General features: G+C 38.4%; 1 long non-coding RNA gene across 1 annotated transcript in view; it reads right to left on the bottom strand.

The window, feature by feature from the left end:
* Positions 1-588: 588 nt before the first annotated feature.
* Positions 589-13551, bottom strand: part of LOC141585001 (uncharacterized) — a 180145-nt gene continuing 167182 nt past the window's right edge. Inside the window, exon 4 of the long non-coding RNA XR_012518281.1 lies at positions 589-1887. This is a non-coding gene — a long non-coding RNA (uncharacterized LOC141585001). The remainder of the gene's footprint in view (positions 1888-13551) is intronic.

The following is a 13551-nucleotide window of genomic DNA, read 5'->3' as shown; positions in this document are numbered from 1 at the left end:
TAGTCTCAAAGATTACATACTGTATGATTCCATTGATTTGACATTCTCAAAAAAAAAAAAAAAAAATTACAGGGATAAGAAAGACATCAGTGGTTTCCAGGAATAATGGGTGGGGTAAGGCTGTGACTACAAGAGGACACACAAAGGAGTTTTGGGGGTTGACAGAACTGTTCTATGTCCTCATTGTTGTGATGGTTATATAAACAAGCCGGGCCCGGTGGCTCAAGCCTGTAATCCCAGCACTTTGGGAGGCTGAGGCGGGCGGATCACAAGGTCAAGAGATCGAGACCATCCTGGTCAACATGGTGAAACCCTGTCTCTACTAAAAATACAAAACATTAGCTAGGCATGGTGGTGCATGCCTGTAATCCCAGCTACTCAGGAGGCTGAGGCAGGGGAATTGCCTGAACCCAGGAGGCGGAGGTTGCGGTGAGCCGAGATCACGCCATTGTACTCCAGCCTGGGTAACGAGCGAAACTCCGTCTCACAAAAAAATAATAATAATAGTAATAATAATCTATGCACAAATCTACCCAAAAATGTGACCAAATACTAACAGAAAAGTAAAATTTAATCTATGTATTTTGTAATGTAAAATTTAAACATAGTATGGATTTTTGTGGTGAAAATATAAAGACTGCAAGAATTCAGAAAGAAGAGACTGGCATGGACAAGAACTGAGGAGGAAAAGCAGTAGAAAGGCTCCCTCACCACATACAGAGAGACACTGTGTCAAAGACAAGGAACAAATGTTAAAGTCATCCGAGCACTGGGAGGACCACAGAGTGAGCGACGGAATTATACATTTCTTATTAAAGGCTCTAGATAGAAAACAAGTGGAAGAAACAATTTTGAAGCACTTAGCAGAATAGCTTATAACCCAGATTTGCAAAAGCTGAGACAAGAGAAGTCCAGCCCCTACTTAAAGAACTATGTGTGATTTTTCAGGCCAGATCACAGGCAATTACAATGGTTTCACCTGGCAGATTTCATGGGAGAAAACTGCCATCCCCACACCAAACTTGGTGCACGACCAGTGCTCTGCGGTCCCTGAAGAGGGGTGCAGGCTGGCCATGCTCTGTCACATATTTACAGTTTTGACTAATGCCCCAATTTTTTTTTTAATTGCATTTTAGGTTTTGGGGTACATGTGATGAACATGCAAGATTGTTGCATAGGTACACACATGGCAGTGTGCTTTGCTGCCTTCCGTCCCATGCCCAAATTTTTAAGTCTCTTTATCTGAGACCCTGGACAGAGGTCCTCCAGGCACTTCTGCTAAGACCTCCTTATAGGGGGGGATCTTAACAAACTTTTCCCCACTCTAACTCTATTCCCATTATTTTTCCATTCTAAGCTTCATTCCCCCTATTCTCCACCCCTCCCACCTCAGAAGCCATAAAACTGTAGGAGCCTTTTGAGCTACAGCGAGACAGTCCCGATGTCCGAGCTGATCCACCTGACCTTTGACTAGTGTGCCATTCAGTGGGGGGAAATTGGAACAGGTGGGCTGAGCCTTTTCTCCAGTGTTAGTCTCTTTCTTATACCACTGCAGTAAATGAGTGAAGGCTTCACTCTCATTTTTGGCTTCTTGCTTTAACCAGCTACCTGAAAGCTCAGCTCTATCTCACCTAGGACCTAACAGGACACAGAAAATAGGAGAAGCTTGTCAGCGCCCAGAAGGATACAATTAATTACCCAAATGTGTGCCAGGGCCTCAAGAATCAGCAGAATCCCAGTGCTGGGCAAAATAAACAAACAACAGCCATGGCTGAAGCCAAGGACATGCTGCTCCTTTCTGACAATGCCCAGTGTGACTGTACATACCGGTCTTGCGAGTGGGAAGCACCCTGGTGCCAGGGCAGATTCTGCAGCAAATAATGCAGCCTGCAAGAATAAGAAATAATCGTAATATGAAAAATTATATTACGGAGTCATTATAAGCATACATATTAGTGTAACACTATTTTTATATCAAGTATACACATAGCACCTTATTTAATTCTCACAAAAATCATTCAATATTATTCTTAAAATGTGGAATTTGAGGCATCAGAGTGATAACAGGATTTGAGGACTTGCTCAAGGTAATAAATCTCCTGATCACTGAAGCTCAAATCCAAATGAGGTCTTGAATTTTTTTTCCAATTTAGTATGGCTTTGCCTCTCTTAGGTTAAAATTGAAGCCCCACTTAGGATATCAGGGGTCTCCAGGTCAGGAATACACTTGCCTATTTTCCATCTTCACTCACCTTTAAAGGTCATAAAAGTGAGGTTCTTTACTTCTAGACACACTGTAATGTAGGAGACAGAAAATGCTTTTCCTTCACTTCTCTATTTAATTTTTTATTGTGTACTAATTATTACAATTTATGACACATTAATGTTTGAATTTTTGCTAATTATTTTATAATGTTATTTCTGTTGAATGCTAAATTGTTAGCACTTGAATATTTATAAACTAATCAAATACAAATTTAGGTTTTTGCATTTTTTGTTGTAGAGAAATGTGGTAGGATGATGCAAATATTTCCCGAGTTCAGATATTGAAAAGCCTCTCTAAACCCCACAGGGAATACTAAGACATTCAAAGGCAAAGGATATGGTACAGCAAGAGAAAGAGTATATAAACAAGCATTGGCGTCTGAAAGAACCGTGCAGAAGTTCCCAGGGTTCTCATTCACACACAGACGTTCTCTGTTTCCAGATGAACCACCAAGATCTGTGTAAGTCCTAGCTTCAGGAAAGTGTAACACAGAAGTTTCCAGCGAGGTTGTTATGCCCCACTGGGCACACATTTGAGCCAGTTTATGACACTTATAAATCATCAACAAGCAAACTGGCCTGACGAGTTTCTAACATCATAAATCCCACTGCCCTTATCTTGACCAAGAGCCAAAGGCAGACATCCAGGAGCCTCCAGATATAAAGTTAGAGTTTTTTCGATTCAGCTACAAGTCAACTAAACTCCTGCAGTTCACCCTCTGACTCTTGGGCAATGCTTTTTAAATAAAAATTGCTCCTTATCACTCCTCCTTCTGCATCTTTGGCAACATTTAGAAGACCAAAAAAAAGTAAAGGAATAACTGCCAACACTTTAATTATTTGTATCATCAGATAAGGTTTAAGAAAATCAATCAAATTAATTTTACCAGTAACATGAGTATTACACCAAATACTTGCATTGTAAGTTGAACTAAGAGTATTATAATACAAATCAGTAATCTTACCAATGACACCAATATTACACCAAAGAGTAGTTATATGAGTCAAACTAAGATCATTATAAAATAAATCAGCTAAAATTGCAACAGTATTTTCTCAGCCTTCTCTACAAAGTGGCCCTTGTCCATATACCAAATGCTATCATGGATTGGTGTATGAATCAAGGGCTAAGTTCAAGGTAATTTTGGATTACAAGTTTCTTGTGGGCCTCATCACATACCCTGTTTCATTCAGTCTTTCCCAACATAACGTCATATGGGTAATAATCACCTCCAATTACATTTTAGTTTGAGTGTGCCGAAGAACTTCCCATAGGCATGCTTAGCAGAGGTTATGGTTATCCATTATGTGTGAATGACCCCCAAGTAACCTCTAAACTGTCTTTTTTTAAATTTATTTTTTATTTTTTTTTATTTTTTTATTTTTTATTTTATTATTTTTTTATTTTATTTATTATTTTTTATTTTTTTTTATTGCATTTTAGGTTTTGGACCTCTAAACCGTCTTAATCATCTCAGGATACCATAACAAAATACCATAGACTGGGTCATTTAAACAACAGAAATTTATTTTCTCATCATTCTGGAGGCTGGAAGTTCAATATCGGGATGCCAGCATGGTAGAGTCTAGTGACTGGCTTGTAGACTGCCATGTTTTTCCTGTGTCTTCACATGATGGAGAGAGAAAGCAAGCTCTATGCTGTCTCTTTTTACAAGGGTCCTAATCACATCACAAGGATCCCATACTAGGACCTCATACTAGGACCTCATCTAGACCTAATTACCTCCCAAAGGTCCCATTTCTAAACACCATTGCATTGAATGACAGGACTTCAACAATGACTTTTGAGGAGACACAACTAAGTCTGCAGCATTGGCATTAGTTTCTGTTTTCTGATTATTGCTTTCCATTCGCAAAAATATGGTTTATAGGCTCATGATACTATAACAAGTTAGGCACAGCAAATATTTTATCTGGGAAACTTTTTCAACTAGGCTAATAGTTGCATAGTGATCTGTGACTCTGTTGTTAAAGTCCTTTGTGCACATCCATGAGACAAATTTCCCACAGGCTAACTCTCAAAAGGAATCCTCTATAATAGATACAGCCCACAAAACAGGAGCCAGAAGACAAAGTTGCATTAGATTTATTGCAGGTGTTCACTCTCAAGATGTTGTTAATGTCATCAAGACACATCATGGAGATGAATTCAGATTGAATGCTTTTATTTTCACTGGCACCTATCCTGGATCTTCTCCTTCAAACTAAGAAGAGGGTTTCTACAGAAAAATATCTCCACCTTTATAGTCTTCTATAAATATACCTAAAAGGTAATAATCTCTTGCTCTCAACCTCTCACAAGGTACCAAGGTATTTTAGTTTTTCCTTTGCATTGTATATTTATTGGAATCCTTTTCATCAACAGTCATTTTTCTTTCTTTCCATTTGACCTTAATTTTCACCCAGACCCACTTCTCAGGATAGGACCATAGAGCTAGGAACAGTATGAGTCTGACCAAACCCTCCCGTTTGTCCATTCTCAGTCAAATGGAATAGGGCTGAATTAGTACAAGCTTAAAAGATTATCCTGTGACCCCAAATAGCCAAAATAATATCAAAAAGAACAAAGTTGAAGGACTTACGCTACCTGATCTCAAAACTTATTATGAAGTTCCAGTAATCAAAACAGTGTAGTACTAGCATGAAGTCAGACATGTAAACCAATGGGATAGAACAGACAGCTCAGAAATCAACTCTCCTGCATAAGATCAAATGATTTTCAATAAAGGTGCCAACTCAGTAGGGAAAGAACAGGTTTTTTTTTTTTTTTTAACAAACAGCAGTTGGAAAATGATATCCACATGCAAAAGAATAAAGCTGAACTCCTATCCTACACCATATGCGAAGTTTAACTCAAAATGGACCAAAGACTTAAGTTTAAGAGGTAAAACTATAAAACTCTTAAAAGAAAAGATATGTAAAAACTTCATGGCATGAGATTTGGCAATGATTTCTTGGATATAACACCAAAATGTGGGTAACAAAAGAAAATATAGATAAACTGACCTTTATCAAAATCAAAAGCTTTCATGCATCAAAGGACACTATAAAGAGAGTGAAAAGGTACCCAACAGAATGCAAGAAAATATTTTTAAATCATATATCTGGTAAGAGATTAATATCCAGAATATACAAGTAATTCCTAAAAATCAACCACAATAAGACAACCCAATTGAAAAATTATCAAAGGCTTGAATAAATAACTTCTTCAAAGATATATAAATGGCCAATAAGCACATAAAAAGATGCTAAACGTCACTAATCTTTGAGAAATAAAAATCAAAACCATAATGAGACACCACTTTGTACCTATTAGGATGGCTTTATAAGAAAAACAGAAAATAACAAGTGTTAGAGATGAGGTGGAGATATTGGAACTCCATGCACTATTGGTGGTAATATAAAAAAATGATTCAGCTGCTACAGAAAAGAGTGTGGTGGTTTCTCAAAACATTAAAAAAGAACTACTATATAATTCAGTAATTTTATTTATATATAATACCCAAAATAATTACAAGTAGGGTCTGAAAGAGATATTTATACACCCATATTCGTAGCAGCATTATTCACAATAACCAAAAGGCGAACATAACCCGTGTCCATCAGCAAATGAATCAATAAACAAAATGTTGGATCTACATACAATGCAATAAAGAATGAAAATTTAGACAAGAATGAAATTCTGAAACGCTACAACATGGATGAATCTTAAAGGTATTATGCTAAGCAAAATAAGATAGATGCAAATATTGTATAACTCCATTTATATGAGTTCCCTATAGTAGTCAAATTCATAAAGAGAAAGCAAGAGGGGCTTTAAGATGACTGACTACAGGCACCCAGCACTCACCTGCTCCATAAAAAAGGACTAAAAATAGTGACTAGATAAATACATATCTAATAAAACATCTCAGAGACAACACTGGCATTCAGGAGAGAAGTGTCAGGGAACTTCTGAGACATAGAAGGAGAGGAAAACAAAACAGCCATCCCATCCAGGATTGCCTCAAAGCCAGGAGGAACTTCCCATTGTAGGGAAAAGGTAAGTGAGAGATCCCAGTGGTCCACATTTTCACTTGGAGACTACTGCAATCCTAGCCCTAGGAGAACCCCTCAGCCCTCATGGGCACCGAGACCAGCATACACAGCTATCTGGAGTCCATATGACAGCACTGTTCCAGAAAGTTAGGTTGCACACCTCCCAAAATCCAAGCAGCTACAGCACAGTGCCATTTTGAGAGCCCAGTCCCTGCCTGACTACATCGTGCCCTGGGCCCCAATAGCCTTTGAATCTCCACATCCCTGAAGCCCCATTGACATTCCCCATGTCCACCCAGAGGACCACAGCATCATTATGCTAGCTAGACCCAGCAGTTCAGCTGAATTTCCAACAATCTAGCTCATGCAGTGTCCTACACTCCAGGGAACATGTGGCGCAGCACATCAGGGAAGCTGTCTCTGGAATAAAGGGAGCCTGAGTGTATACTTCCCAGAGCCTGAGAGCTACCCAGCTGGGGCTGCTGCCACTGACGGCAACCCTGTCCCCTCCAACACCAGGGTACCACTTGCCTGCATGTGCCTTTAGGGGGCCTGAAAATAGGCCTGCACCCCCCATTACTGCCGGTACCCACATGTGCCACCCAGGGCCAAAGAACAGGCCTAACATGGACTCCACCAACACACAGTCATGTGTGCCTTATGGGGGCCTAAGTTTTGGCCCACCACCACTACTGCCACTGCCAACACCATGTTCACTATCCAGGAGCTTGAGGACCCACCCATGGTCTGCTAGTGTCACCACCAGCACTCAAGCATGTCACCTGGAGGCCTGAGAACCAGTCCACCCAAACCTGTCACCACCAATACCTGTGTATGACACCTAGAGGACGAAGGACTGACACTCCCAGCCCATTGCTGCCATGACTGGTGCCCAAGGACTGGCCCACCTGGTGTCTCCAGCTCTACAAAATGCTCACTACAGCCTCCACTAGCAACTGCACTCTAAGCCACTGAGGAGCTCACAGATACCACTGTGAGTAATTACAACTGACGAAATTATATGGACACTACATTACTGTGCCCACCCAGAATCAAAGCCAAAGCACCCTGCTAAACCAACACTACAGATCTATCTACAGGAAAAACATATTCCCTATGAATAAATTGGAAGAAGCAACTATTGTACCATATGAGCAGATATCAACACAAGAACAAAAGAGACATGAAAAAGTAAAGATCATGATACCTATAAAGAACATAATAATTACATACTAACAAGTTCCAAAAGAAAGGAAATCCATAAAATACCTTAAAAATGTTCAAAATAATAATATTAAGTTCAGTGAGACACAAGAGAACAAAGATAAACAATACAAGGAAATCAGAAAAACAATCTATGATCTGAATGAAAAATTCCACAGAAATAGATACGATTTTTTAAAAGAACCAAGCAGAAATTCTGGAACTGAATAATTTGGTGAATGAAATAAAAACTACAATCAATATATTCAAGAATAGACCAGGTCAAGAAGAATTTCTAAACTTGAAAACAGCTATTTTGAAGTAATCCAGTCAGATTAAAAAAAAAAATTTAAGAAGGAAGAAAGCCCATATGACACATGGGGCACCACAAAGTGGCCAAATATTCAAATTTTGAGAGATCCAGAAAGAGAAGAGATAAGCAAAGGCATAGAAAACCTATTTAACAAAATAATAGCTGAAAACTTCCCAAGCCTTTTAAGAGATGTAGACATACATCCAAATATAGGAAGCTCAAAATTTCCAAATAGATTCAACCCAAGAAGGTTTTCTCCAAGGTACAATATAGTCAAATTGTCAAAAGTCAAAGACAAAGAGATAATTCTAAAAACAGCAAAAGAAGAGCATCTACTCACATGTAAGGGAATCTCCAACAGACTAACAGCCTGTTTCTCAGCAGAAACTTTAGCTAGAAGAGAATGGGATGATATATCCAAAGTGCTGAAGGAAAAAAACTGCCATTCACTGGAAGGCTACGCAAAAAAAAGCAAAACAAAACAAAACTGTCAGCCAAGAATAACATACCCAGCAAAGCTACCCTTCAAAAATGGAGGAAAAGTAAAGTATTTCCTATACAATCAAAAACAAAAGGAATTCATTACCTCTAGATTAGACCTATTAAAAAATGCTTAAAGGAGTCCTACATCTGGAAGCAAAAGAACAATATCCACCATCACAGAAATATCAGAAAATATAAAACTCACTGATAGAACAGATACACACATGAGAAAGAGAAAGGAATCAAATGTTATCATTACCAAAAAACCACAAATTAGTAAAGATAAGAAAAAAGAGGAAGAAAGAGAATATACAAAATAGTCAGAAAACAACAAAATGACAGAAGTAGGTCCTCACCAATCAATAACAACCTTGAAATTCCCCAATTAAAAAATATAAACTGGAAGAACAAATGTTTTTTAAATACTCAATTATTTGCTGCCTACAAGAAATGCATTTTGCCATAAAGACACACATAGACAGAAAGTAAAGAAATGGGGGAAATTATTCTAGACAAAGAGAAGCCAAAAGTGTGCAGGAGTAGCTGTATTTATATCAGACAAAATGGACTTGAGTGCAAACAAACAAACAAACAAAAACATAAAAAGAGACAGGCACATCATTTAATAATGATAAAAGGATTAAGTTAGCAAGAGTCTATAACAATTCTAAATATATTTCCCCTCAATGTTGGAGCGCCCATATACATCAAACAATATTATTAGAGCTAAAGAGAGAGATAGATCAATTACAATAATAGTTGGGAACTTCAGCATCCTACTTCCAGCATTGGACAGATCATCAAAGCAGAAAATCAAGAAAGAAACATTAGACTTAATCTGTAGTATAGATCAAACAGACCTAATAGAAATTTATAGAACATTTCATTCAACAGCTACAGAATACACATTCCTCTCATCAGTACACAGAACAGTCCCCAAGATAGACCATAGGTTAAGACGCAAAACAAGTGTCTTTTGAAAATTCAAAATCAGGCCAAGTGTGGTGGATCACACTTGTAATCCCAGCACTTTGGGAGGCCAAGAAGGGCAGATTGTTTGAATTCAGGGGTTCAAGACAAGCCTGAGCAGCACAGCAAAACTCTATCTATACAAAAAATATATTTAAAAATTAGCTGGGTGTTGTGCTGGCATGCAACTGTAGTCCCAGCTACTCAAGAGACTGAGGTGGGAGGCCAAAGCTGCAGTGAGTCATGATTGTACCACTGTACCCCAGCCTAAGCAACAAAGTGAGATTCTGTCTCAAAAAAAAAAAAAAAAAAAAAAATTGAGATTATATCAAGTATCCCCTCAGACTTCAGTGGAATAAAACTAGTAAGCAATAACAAGTATGCTCCTTGACCCCTTTGGAGTTCCATTCCTGACAATAGCAAAATCACACATTTCAATTCTCAGAGTACTGAATGCTAGGCTTTTTTTTTTTTTTTTTTTTAAGGCATCAGTAGAATTTTCATGTCCCTGATAGATTCCAGATAGCTGGTTTAATTGGTAGACATAATAGTCTCCTCAAACAACTCGTTTTCAAATTTCAGAACATGAAATGGACCCTGGAATGGGTCTTTATATTGACCCAGGCCTTAATCTCCCTCAAGTCAAGGACCCTTCAGTGACTCACATCTCACACCAATTTTTTTTAGTCATTTTTTATTTTTGCTTTTTTTTTTTTTATTATACTTTAAGTTCTGGGATACATGTGCAGAAAATGCAAGTTTGTTACATAGGTATACACGTGCCATGGTGGTTTGCTGCACACATCAACCCATCATCTACATTAGGTGTTTCTCCTAATGCTATCCCTCCCCTAACCCTCTACTCCCTGACAGGCCCCAGTGTGTGATGTTCCCCTCACTGTGACCATCTGTTCTCATTGTTCAACTCCCACTTATAAGTGAGAACATGCGGTTCACATAAATTTTTTTTTAAAACTTTCTTATTGCCTTTTCCTACATTTAAAAGGGGAATATATCTCCCCTTCCCATAACATATATAAAGACTCATTATATGTGAGACTCTTTTTTTTTTTTTTTTTTTTTTTTAGAAGAGGAAGAAAGAGAAAGAGGAAGAGGGAGAGAGGATGGGGGTATTGCTTTATTGCCCAGGCTAGAATGCAGTCTAAATATGGGTATGCCTACAATTGTCCTCAATAATGGTGACATGAAAGAAAATGAGGGAAGAGAATAACAAACAAGGAGCCAACCAAGATTTCATTTAAACCTCTAAATTGATATGATGTGGTACTGATGAGAGTGTATATTTTGTATATTTAAAGTGGAGAGTTCTATAAATGTTAATTATATTTACTTGTTCCAGATCTGAGTTCAAGACCTGAATATCGTTGTTAATTTTCTGTCTCATTGATCTGTCTAATATTAATGTTGAAGTCTCCCACTATTATTATGTGGGAGTCTAAGTCTCTTTATAAGTCCTGTATGTCTAGGTATTCCTGTATTGGGTGCGTATATATTTAGGATCTTTAGCTCTTCTTGTTATTGCATTGATCCTTTTATCATTATGTAATGTCCTTCTTTGCTTCTTTTGATCTTTGTTGCTTAATTGTAACTTCTATTTTTTATTTATTTATTTTAGCTCTCTGTTTGGTTGGTAAATCTTTCTCCATCCCTTGTTTAGAGTCTTTATATATCCTTGAATGTGAGATGGATCTGGATGCAGCATACTGATGGGTTTTAGTTTTTTATTCAAATTACCTGTCTTTGGATTGGGGGATTTAGTCAATTTAAATTTGGAATTAATAATAATATATGTGAGTTTAATACTGTCATTAGCTGGCTATTTTGTCCATTAGTTGATATAAATTCTTCATTATATTGATGCTCTTTTTGATAATTTTTTTAGAAAGGCTGATACTGTTTGTTCCTTTCATATGTGTAGTGGTTCTTTCAGAAGCTCTTGCAAAGCAGGCCTGGTGGTGATGAAATCTCTGAGTGCTTGCTTATTCACAAAAAACTTTATTTTTCCTTCGCATGTGAAGCTTAGCTTGGCTGGATGTGATATTCTGGGTTGAAAGTTCTTTTCTTTAAGGATGTTGAATATTGGCCCCCACTCTCTTCTGGCTTGTAGGGTTTCTGCTGAGAGATCTGCTGTGAGTCTGATAGGCTTCCCTTTGTGGGTAACCTGACCTTTCTCTCTGGCTGCCCTTAGTATTTTCTCCTTCATTTCAACCCTGGTGAATCTGACGATTATGTGCCTTGGAGTTGCTCTTCTTAAGGAATATCTCTGTGGTGTTCTCTGTATTACCTGGAGTTGAATATTATCCTGCCTTACTAGGCTGGGAAAATTTTCCTGAATAATGTCCTGAAGCGTATTTTCCAGCTTGGATTCATTCTCTTCGTCACATTCAGGTACACCTATCAAGCGTAGATTAGGTCTTTTCACATAGTCCCATATTTCTTGGAGACTTTGCTCGTTCCTTTTTATCTTTTTTTCCTCTCGTCTTGTCTTCTTGTTTTATTTCAATGAGTTGATCTTCGACCTCTGATATCCTTTCTTCTGCTTGATCAATTCGGCTGTTAAAACTTGTGCATACTTCACGTAGTTCTCGTATTGTGTTTTTCAGCTCCATCAATTCACTTATTTTCCTCTCTAAATTTTGTATTCTTGTTGACATTTCGTCAAACCTTTTTTCAAAGTTCTTAGTTTCTTTAGATTGTGTTATAACAAGTTCTTTTAATTCACTGAAGTTTCTTATTATCCACGTTTTGAAGCTTGCTTCTGTAATTGGAACCCACTCGTTCTCCATCAAGCCTTGTTTCGTTGCTGATGAGGAATTGGGATCCCCTGCTGAGGAAGAGGCGTTCTGATCTTGGGTATTCTCAGCCTTTTTTGACCGTTTTCTTCCCTTCGTTGTAGATTCATCCATCTGTAGTCTTTATAATCACCGTCTTTGTAATTGGGTTTCTGAGTGTACGTCCGACTTACTGATTCTCAGCGCCGAAATCTGAGCAACCCACTGCACCGACTAAATCAGCGGCGTTAAGATTGAGGGTGCTTTTCCAACTCTGCACCGAGAACCGACGCTCCGAGGCGCCGGCAAAACCGCCTCGCCGGTCACAAGAGTCGCGCTGGCGACCCGTGGGGCTCCTCCGCTGGGAATCTCCTGGTGCGTAAGCAACAAGAATTCATGTGAAGGTGTGGCGTCCTCTCCTTCTTTGCGCTTTCAGTGGGAGCTACAATCCCGAGCTGCTAGTTATCAGCCATCTTGGATCTCTCTCCATATGTGAGACTCTTAAATATATCTTCCTCGTACTTATAAATGTTTAATCTTGCCCCAATCCTATAAGGGCTGCAGGCCAATTCAAGGGTGCATATTCTTCCCAGGAACTATTTGAGCCTAAATTCTCACTACCACCAAATAAATAAATAAATAAATAAATAAATAAATAAAACTGTCAAGTGCAGCTGTACACCATTTTGTTAACTGTGGGTATCACAACTATTGGTCTGGGTGCTTTCATTGATCTGCAGTCCAGATCTTCCAAGTAATTGCTCAATCAATTATGGGAAATGCTGAGTCCCACTTGCCATCAAGTTTAGTTAATACATGCCCTCTAACCCAAACCTTGCAAGATCGCTCATCACCAACCAAACCAACAATTGAGGAAAAGAGCCTGTAGTAATTTAACAAATTAGAGGTCTGCCCATAGGCTAATGCTGGAGCTCCAATCTCAGCCATAGATATTTTAATTGGCAAACAACCCGACATCCTATTAATAATTTACACCTAAACCAAGCCATATGATTTAACAATTATTTGCAACAGAATCCTTCTTATCACCCACCTGGACAAAACCATTAATTGCTGAAAACTGTGAGATTCAACCACTCTGAACTGGGGCTTTAACTGTGCTAATTAAGTTACAAAACATCAGCTTTGCTAACTGTACACCTACAAGGCCCTGCATGTAAGAAACATTTACAAGTCAAAACTCCAGGCCCTATGTTGTCTTCAAATTATGCAAACAGCTCAGACTTGTTATAATACCATAAAAGACACAAACACAAGACCCACATCAACCTGAGTAGATATCTACTTGGAATGTATACCCCAGTACCACATTCCAGATGGCATCACATCAGCCAGGAGCTCACTTCTGTAAGTGATACTACCTCAGACCACATCATCCTAGTGCAAGACTTCATCTTTGGAATATACTTTGCTCCTTGTGCTAGAGATGTATTTACTCCAGACATT

Source organism: Saimiri boliviensis, chromosome 7 (assembly GCF_048565385.1).
Source record: "Saimiri boliviensis isolate mSaiBol1 chromosome 7, mSaiBol1.pri, whole genome shotgun sequence".
In the NCBI taxonomy this organism is placed as follows: domain Eukaryota; kingdom Metazoa; phylum Chordata; class Mammalia; order Primates; family Cebidae; genus Saimiri; species Saimiri boliviensis.
This window is presented reverse-complemented; position numbering and strand designations above follow the sequence as displayed.